This window comes from Pinus tabuliformis, chromosome 4_2, assembly GCF_031772625.1.
Source record: "Pinus tabuliformis cultivar Carrire ecotype Pingquan chromosome 4_2, CPIR1, whole genome shotgun sequence".
In the NCBI taxonomy this organism is placed as follows: Eukaryota; Viridiplantae; Streptophyta; class Pinopsida; order Pinales; family Pinaceae; genus Pinus; species Pinus tabuliformis.
This window is the reverse complement of record NC_142304.1, coordinates 991899695-991908035: the sequence shown is the minus strand read 5'-3', so window position 1 is coordinate 991908035 and position 8341 is coordinate 991899695.

Below are 8341 nucleotides of genomic sequence, written 5' to 3'. Positions count from 1 at the left end.
ACCTCCACCATATTCAATTGGTGTGGAGGCCTTTTGGTAAACATGAAATGACAAATGACCAAGGGGAAGCATGGACACCTAAAATAATTCGGGTTTGGTTCGATTTTGGTGACCTTCTTTTTAGAGTGAGTGCCCTTTTTCTGGTATTAGTGGGTAGAGGTACCAGACCCTATCCCTTGATATCTGAGACTCATGCGATGGAATCAACTCATGCCTTGAGGAGGAACGAGTTAGCATATGCATTACCCACCACAAATTTTCATTTGGCTACAAAGCCAACTACTCGTAGTGGATGACTATGCTTATGCTAGCATGAATTTCAAGTGGGATCTAGATCTGCCTCTTCCACCAGGAGAACAGTGGATTGATGCAAGTAAAAGCTTATTTTTTGGATTTTTTCAAGTTTTATGATTTTTTGTTAAGAGTGTAAACTAAAACTAAACTTTTGATAAATGTGCAGATCTAGGATGAGAGAGACCACCAAGCATGTCACCAATAGCACTGCGATTTGTACATTAGATAGTCGGCACAAACTATGAGGAAGGGAAAGACCCCTTAGCTGAGATGGAGCGCAATATGGAGGTGATAACTCGTGGAGTCCGAAAGTATGCCACTATTGATGATGTTCCACTGCGTTGGTAGAGACACATAGCAGAAGTCTCTATGGGAATGCATTGGCTGTTAGGCCAAAAGCCAAGTGTCCCAGAACACTCTATGTTTTCATATTTTGATGTATGTATATATATATACATACATCAAAATATGAAAACATAGAGTGTTCTGGGACACTTGGCTTTCAAAGCCTACAAAATGTGTAAAAGAACTAGATAAACTATCAGCTTACGTGGTGCTCATGATAGCACTAATATATATATATATGAATGTTTTATTTCCTACTTATGTTTCCATAACTTGATTAGTTTTATAAATGATGAAAATGCCTATCAAGAACAAAATTTGCTAATGCATCTGTTAATGTATTTAAATTACGTGGAATATGTTGATATGTAATGAAATCAAATTTTCTTTCCAACAATCTAACACATAGATACATATGCAATATTTGTGGATTTATCACTTAGTAATGATTCTTTAATTGTAACAGAACGAGCTGTGAATCCAACTTGACAACTAAATCCGTAATGCCAAGAGAAACTGCTTCTGACAAGAGTTCAATAACTTCTTTGTATTCAAAAATATTATTGGTTGTTTAACCAAGGCAGATACCTTGTAGGTTAATCATCTTGCCATTAGGGTCATAAAGTACCCATGTCGTGGAAGACAGATTCTGTGTGCTACGACAAGCACTATCAGAAAAACCAACGTAATGGCTTGAGGACATATGCAAGATGAGTGGAACATAGGGTAAGAAGAAAAACACATGTATGCAAAGAAAACAGCACACCAAAAATAAAAAATAACACACTAATGTACAAAAGTCATTACACGAATTTCACGCATAATACTTTTTCAGATACAACCCATTACGGGGTTGTGACAATGCATTTCCCTCATAATCACATAGCTCATAGGCACCTTTTTGTAAGACACGCTTGACAATGTAGGGTCCATTCCACATGGGTTTGAACTTTCCTGCTCCCAATTTATCATTGGCTTGATCGTAAAGAAGGACCAAGTCACCTTCAGCAAAAGTGCGAGGAGAAACGGTTTGGTCAAAATGAGCTTTGACTCGTTTCTTTTGAGCTTCGATGACCATCATAGCAATGCGATGAGTCTTGTCAAGCCTCTCAAGATACAATAGCCTCTACTCTTCAGGTGAGGTATTCAAAAGAAGTTTGATAGCTAGTTTAAGCAAAGGGATTTCGCATTCGATTGGAAGAGTTGCCTCTAAACCATACACTAGCTAGAATGGAGTGAATCCAGTGATCGTCTTAGCAGAAGTTCTGTAAGCTCAAATAGCTGAGAATAGCATCAAATTCCAATCCCTTTTTTGCTTCCCGATGGGACATTAACGAATAGTAATCAAAACTTTATTAACTGCCCCAACTTGGTCATTCACCTGTGGATAATAAGGAGTTGAGCTATCATGTCGAAGGCCCAACTGAGTAGTCAGCTATGCCATCGTGTACTAATGAAAATGGGATCCATGGTCAGTCATGATAGCTTGAGGAAAACCAAAACGTGTTATGACATGGTTAAAAAGAACTGAACAACAATAATACCGTCAACATTGTATGTAGGCATCGCCTCAACCCATTTAGTAAAATAGTCGACTGCAACAATGATATAACCATGCACCCCGACCGATTGAGGGTTACATGTCATGAAATCAATGCCCCATTTATCAAATGGGCCAACGGTAATTACTAGGTGTAGGGTTGTAGGTGGAGCATGCTACTTGTAGTTGAAAATCTAACATTTGTGGCATTTTTGGACAACTAGAATGCAATATTTGAAGATAGAAGGCCAAAAATAACTGGCGCGGAGGATTTTCTAAGCAATGACATATCCAGACATATGGCCACCATAGGAACCAAAGTGGAAATCATTTAAGACTCACTCAACCTCTTCTAGGGTGAGACACCTGTGAAGAACAAATTCCACACCAACCTGATGAGGGAATATTTTAAGAACCCCCCTAAATTTATATATATAATAAATGGGCACATCCCCATGATACATAGGAAAAATGGAAGGCAATTTTATCAATAATATAATATGTACATATAATTTTTTTGGCGAATATCTCACCAAATTATATTATCTTGTAAAATCATGGCGAATCTTTCATTGGATTATAAAATCTTGTAAGATCTTGGTGAATATTTCACTGAATAATAAAGGCTTTGTAAAAGGCTAACAAAGTTCATAATGAGTATTTCTTGTAATGTATTGAAGCCTTGCTAATCAATCCATCAAGAACCAAAACAAGTATATTCCTTATATGGAATATAAAGATATTTCTCATGGAAAGTCAATTAGGTTTAGCACAGGTGGTAGGGAGAAATCCTACATGTGACAATGTGTTGGACTCATAATGAGTATTTCTTGTAACGACTATTAGCCTTGTTTTCTAAGCAATCCCTCAAGGACTGAAATATGTATATTAGTCATATGGAATATAAATATATTTCTAATGTATTGGAATATAAATATATGAGTGAGGAGTGGGAAATGAGCCACAATAAGTCCTTTAGAAAATTGACATGAAGAAGATAAGTGAAAAAAATAAAAAAAGGTGAAAATGGAAAAATTGAGAAGAAATACAAGGGAAAAATGGTGAAACAACAAATTAATAATCCAAGGGAGGAATAATGATTAGAGATAGTGAGGGAAGATGTTCCCTCAGCCTAGGGGTAACAAAGGTAGACATTAGCACTCTCACTTATGCAAGTGTAGCTAAACAAACATTAAGCTCTATGCCAGTCATGAGAGGGAGGAAATCTGGGAAAGAAATGTGAGAACAAGAATTTAAATGGAACAAAGCATTGGGATTACAATCCTTGCTTGTTGAGTTTGGGTACTTGTTGTTGGGAAAAGTATCCAATACGGAATGACCCTATCCCACTCTAAGGGTGATAGTACCTCAACAACAATCAAAGCAAAGCTATTCGAGATTACTTCTTTATGAGATGTAAGAGAGGGGAGAAAGAGATCCACTAATCGTTGTCTTCCGCTAATGATTGATCCAATCTTCTCTCTTTGCTGCTTGTTCCCAGCTCCTTGCTCTTTCACTGGCCCAGCTACACCAAGATCCTGCAAAATGGCAAGAGAGGGAAACTACAAGAAGCATACATTCATAATTGATTCAAGGATTAGAATAAATCAAATATACAAGTATCAATACGCCATTGAGACACATGCATATAGAAGAACTTCAAATGCTTTATTAACTGGAAGAAGTAAAGTTCAGGAAGTGATACAACCATAAAAGGCCCAATCCAGCATCACCTCCCAGCAGAAAGAAATCTCCTCTTCACCTCCTTCAAGCAAATCACCCAATAGTTCTATACTCAAACCAATAGCACTTCCTTACATTCACAAGATTCCCGCCTCCCTAGACCTCATGAGAGAGATCTATATATAGGATATTTGGAGAAAGGATGAGTCAGCTTGAGCTTGGCATGGAGCTGACTAGTGTCCTCTCCCACTTCAGTTATTCTTCAGTTCTTGAGTCCACTTGGAGGTTCTTGCTTCCACTTGGAGATCTAGACCCTCTTACTCATCACAAGGCGAATTCCCTGATCCAAGTGTCATTTTGGAAGCTTCCTGGGCATTGACACCTTGAGGAATGACTGTGCCACTTGGCCAAATTAGCCCAGCGCAGGTAGCCTTCATTACAGTTGACATTCAGCGCAGGTACAGAGTGGAGCAGTTGACATTCAGCGCAGATGCTCAGTGGAGCAGTTGACATGATCCAGAATTTCCTTGTTTTTTAGTGTTTTCAGGTGGAGAACTGATATTTAGTGCTGTGGTTTGCTGACCTTGTTCCTCTAGGGGTAGGAACAACATGTTTAGGGACTTTGGATCCCTTAGATTATTGACATTTCATGCTTCATGCTGTAAGGCACAAAAATGTCTATAATAGTTGCCCCCTAAAGTGTGAGGTCATTTATCAGGTGAAATGCTTTATTAGGAGGATCCGAAGTTCATTCAATCGCTGAGAGGTGACCTGTAATAAAATAAAATACAATACATTATTTTTCATTCTGCTTTCATGATCTAGCTGAGGCAGGAATTCCCATGCTCAGCTTTATAAATTCATTTTGGTACATATAACAGACGATCGTCTGATGATAGACTGATAATTCTCTGCTGAAATTATTATCCTTTGAGTAGGATGATCATCTGCTGTAATAATGTACATATCAAATGTCCTTATATTTCCTGAATATATATCGCAGCCCGGATGGATGAAACTAGATCCTGGGTCTTCAAACTCGTTCGATCTTCACTCTAAGTACAAGTCGATCCATGTGAGAATTGCGCTGAAGTCGAACATGGAAAGACATCGCTTGATTACCGGTCAATGATGTAAACCATTAACAAGCGCGAGAGGAATCACCGATAATGATAATGACCCTCAAGGTATTGCAGTACAATTCACGTGGTGTGAATAAATGACTTGGCGTCGAACACCACGCAAAATCTTCTGGTCGAAGGTCATTAATGTATACCTGTCGCCGGAAGTGAGAAACTTGCCATTGAGGCATGCAAGCTTCAAAGTACTGAGGGGGGTGTTCCTAGATCAACTTCTTGGATAATGAGCTGAAGTCGACAAGAAGCGATCCGTAAAAGGAGGGCCTTAATGAATCCCACATCAGTGACACGGAACGGAGCTAATGATTTTAGTGGAGGTGAAAACGATCTGTGAGATATGATTCAGGGTGGCGATCATGGGTGGATGAAGGATAATGTATGGCAGTGGATGGGACACGGTTGACTCTTTCTGAACAACATCTCTTGAACATATAACAACACTGATGCGATGGATCGGTAGCATTACCCCAAATGTGGATGGTTTGGCGAAGACCATGGTGATGAGACCGGTGAGTGAAACAACCCAACCCGATGTGATACGGAGGAAAAGTGTCATGTTCAAGAGCGACTTGCTACCATTAAATCTTTGAGGTTCTCCTAATTTTTCCCCAGTCATTTTTGACCAGTACCTCTTTATTTTTGTCAAGCTTGAGGAGGATAACATATGCTTGTTCTATAACCTGCCCTTCGGGCAAGCCCATCGCTATGTTTTAACGAGCTTAGCGATAGGGAAACTCGCTCTCGTCTAAAGACAAGTTTGTCGCTATTTAATCATTTTAACGAGTCTAACGACAAGGAAAACTCGGTCCTTTTCATTTTTAGAGAGTCTGAAAAGGTACAGAAAGTTAACTCCAAAATTCCTTTTTCGTCATATAATCCCTTAAGTCCGAAAAAGTATAAAACAATGCAGAAGGGATGAGTTTTCGATAACTTTAACTAGCCGAATAAAACAAGCGCTCGACCTTTTTGTGTAATAATCCCTCAAGTCCAAAAAGATTAAAATCTAGAGGAGGGATAGCTCTTTCGGTCCTTTTAACGAGCTGGAAGGCCAAAACTCGGCAAACTTTTCATATTTTACGAGTCAGATGAAAAGAGCTCAAAGAAGACTCGTCTTTTGAGGAACGAGTGATAAATAGGGATAGCAGTAGATTCCAGGTACAGGTTGGAATTTTCCAATCACGGCAGTGTCACAAGGATAGCTAGGTGAAATCACTCTTCGCAGCTGTTCCTCAAAATGGGTAAACAATCATATGGGGGTGAACGATCGGCCAAATGGAATGGAGGTGGTAGGTGTAAACACGACCAAGGCTTTTATGGCTAATAATTTTACGATCACAATTGTTATTTACCGGAATAGGTTCATTTTTTAATGAGCTTAAACTCTGGAGGAAACTCTTGCTCACGCTTTTCTATTTTTTAACGAGCATAAATTCCACGGTAAAACTGCTCGATCTTATGTTTATTTTTTAACGAGCATGAACTATGTGCTAAAACTGCTCGGATCTCGCTTTTCTATTTTTTAACGAGCATAAATTCCGCGGTAAAACTGCTCGATCTTATGTTTATTTTTTAACGAGCATGAACTATGTGCTAAAACTGCTCGGATCTCGATTTTCTATTTTTTAACGAGCATAAATTCCGCGGTAAAACTGCTCGATTATATGGTCAAATTTTGATTTTTTACCATTACTAGTTTTTCCCTTTTTTCAAATATAGTACTGCATTTTCAATTGCTGCAACAAACTTTGTTAGAAATGAATAATATTTGCATGAAAATGAGATTATAACCCTAATATTTCACTTTGAACTACGTAAAAAGTCATTAAAAGGTGTTTTTACCTCTCATTTACCATTTCATTTGCATTTGGTTTGTTGGAGCTCTGGAGATGCCTCTTCCCCCTTGATTTTCATCAGCTGATTCCGGGAGATTTTGCGGATGATTTTCGGCGCCTTCTGGAACAGGTAGGAGCTAAACTCTAGCTCTTTCTTTTCATGGTTTTCTTTTCCAGTTTCATGCCTGGTTTTCAGTCTTTCTGAGCCCCTGGGGTTTTGCCAGGGCGCCCTAGTTTCAGCGCAAGTTCCCCTTTCGAAACCTGCGCTGAATGTCAAGCTTCCTTAAGGCAGCCTGACCTTCAGCGCAGGAGGGACACTCTCTGCCTGCGCTGGGCTTAGAAAACTGGGTTTTCAGGTCATTTTTGATGATTTTTCGCCAGTTTTTCATCAAAATCAGGAACTTACTCCTTCTTTGTTTGCTTTGCAGGGAACTTTGAACAACATGTCCCTTACATGGCGAGAATGAGAACATGAAGAGGAGGACATGATTGCCCTCCATGACCCGGTCACGGTGAACGCGTTGCGGAACTGTGGCCTTGTTATAGACATTTTTGTGCCTCGCAGCATGGAGCATGAAATGTCAATAATTACAGGGATCCTCAGTCCCTAAACATGTTGTTCTTACCCCTAGAAGAACAAGGTCAGCAAACCACAGCACTTCCCATCAGTTCTCCACCTGAAAACACTCAAAAACAGGCTATTTTTGGATCATGTCAGCTGCTCCACTGAGCAACTGCGCTGAATGTCAACTGCTCCTCCTTGTACCTACGCTGAAAGTCAACTCCAATGAAGGCTACCTGCGCTGGGCGAGATTTGCCAAGTGGCACAGTCATTCTGCAAGGTGTCAATTGCCTAGGAAGCTTCCAAACTGACACTTGGTTCAAGGGATTCGCCCTGTGATGAGTAAGAGGTACTTGATCTCCATGTGTAAGCAAGGATCTCCAAGTGGACTCAAGAACTGAAGTTTAACTAAAGTGGGAGAGGACACTAGTCAGCTTTATGCCAGCCTCAAGCTGACTCATCCTTTCTCCAAATCTACTATATATAGAGCTCTTCTATGAGGTCTAGGGAGGCTGGAATTTTGTGCAAAGCAAGGAAGTGCTGTTGGTTTACAGTTAGAGCTATTGGGTGATTGCTTTTATAGAGGTGAAGAGGAGATTTCTTGCTGCTGGGGAGGTGCTGTTGGATTGGAGCCATTGATGGTTGTAACCTTCTCAGAACCTTTTACTTCTATCAATAAAGCTTTGAATTTTCTCCTATATACTTGTGTTGCATTGATGTATTGTATTTACTTGTATATCTGATTCACTCTAATCCATGCATCAGTTATGAGTACATGTTTCTTGTAGTTTCCCTCTCTTGTTTGTGCAGGATCTTTGTGTAGCTGGGCCGGCAAGGGAACAAGGAGCTGGGAGCAAGGGACGAAGAGAGAAGACAAGATCGACAAAAGCGAAGGATATCGGTTGGTCAATCTTTTCTTCCTTCTCTGTACTTTCATAAAGGAAAA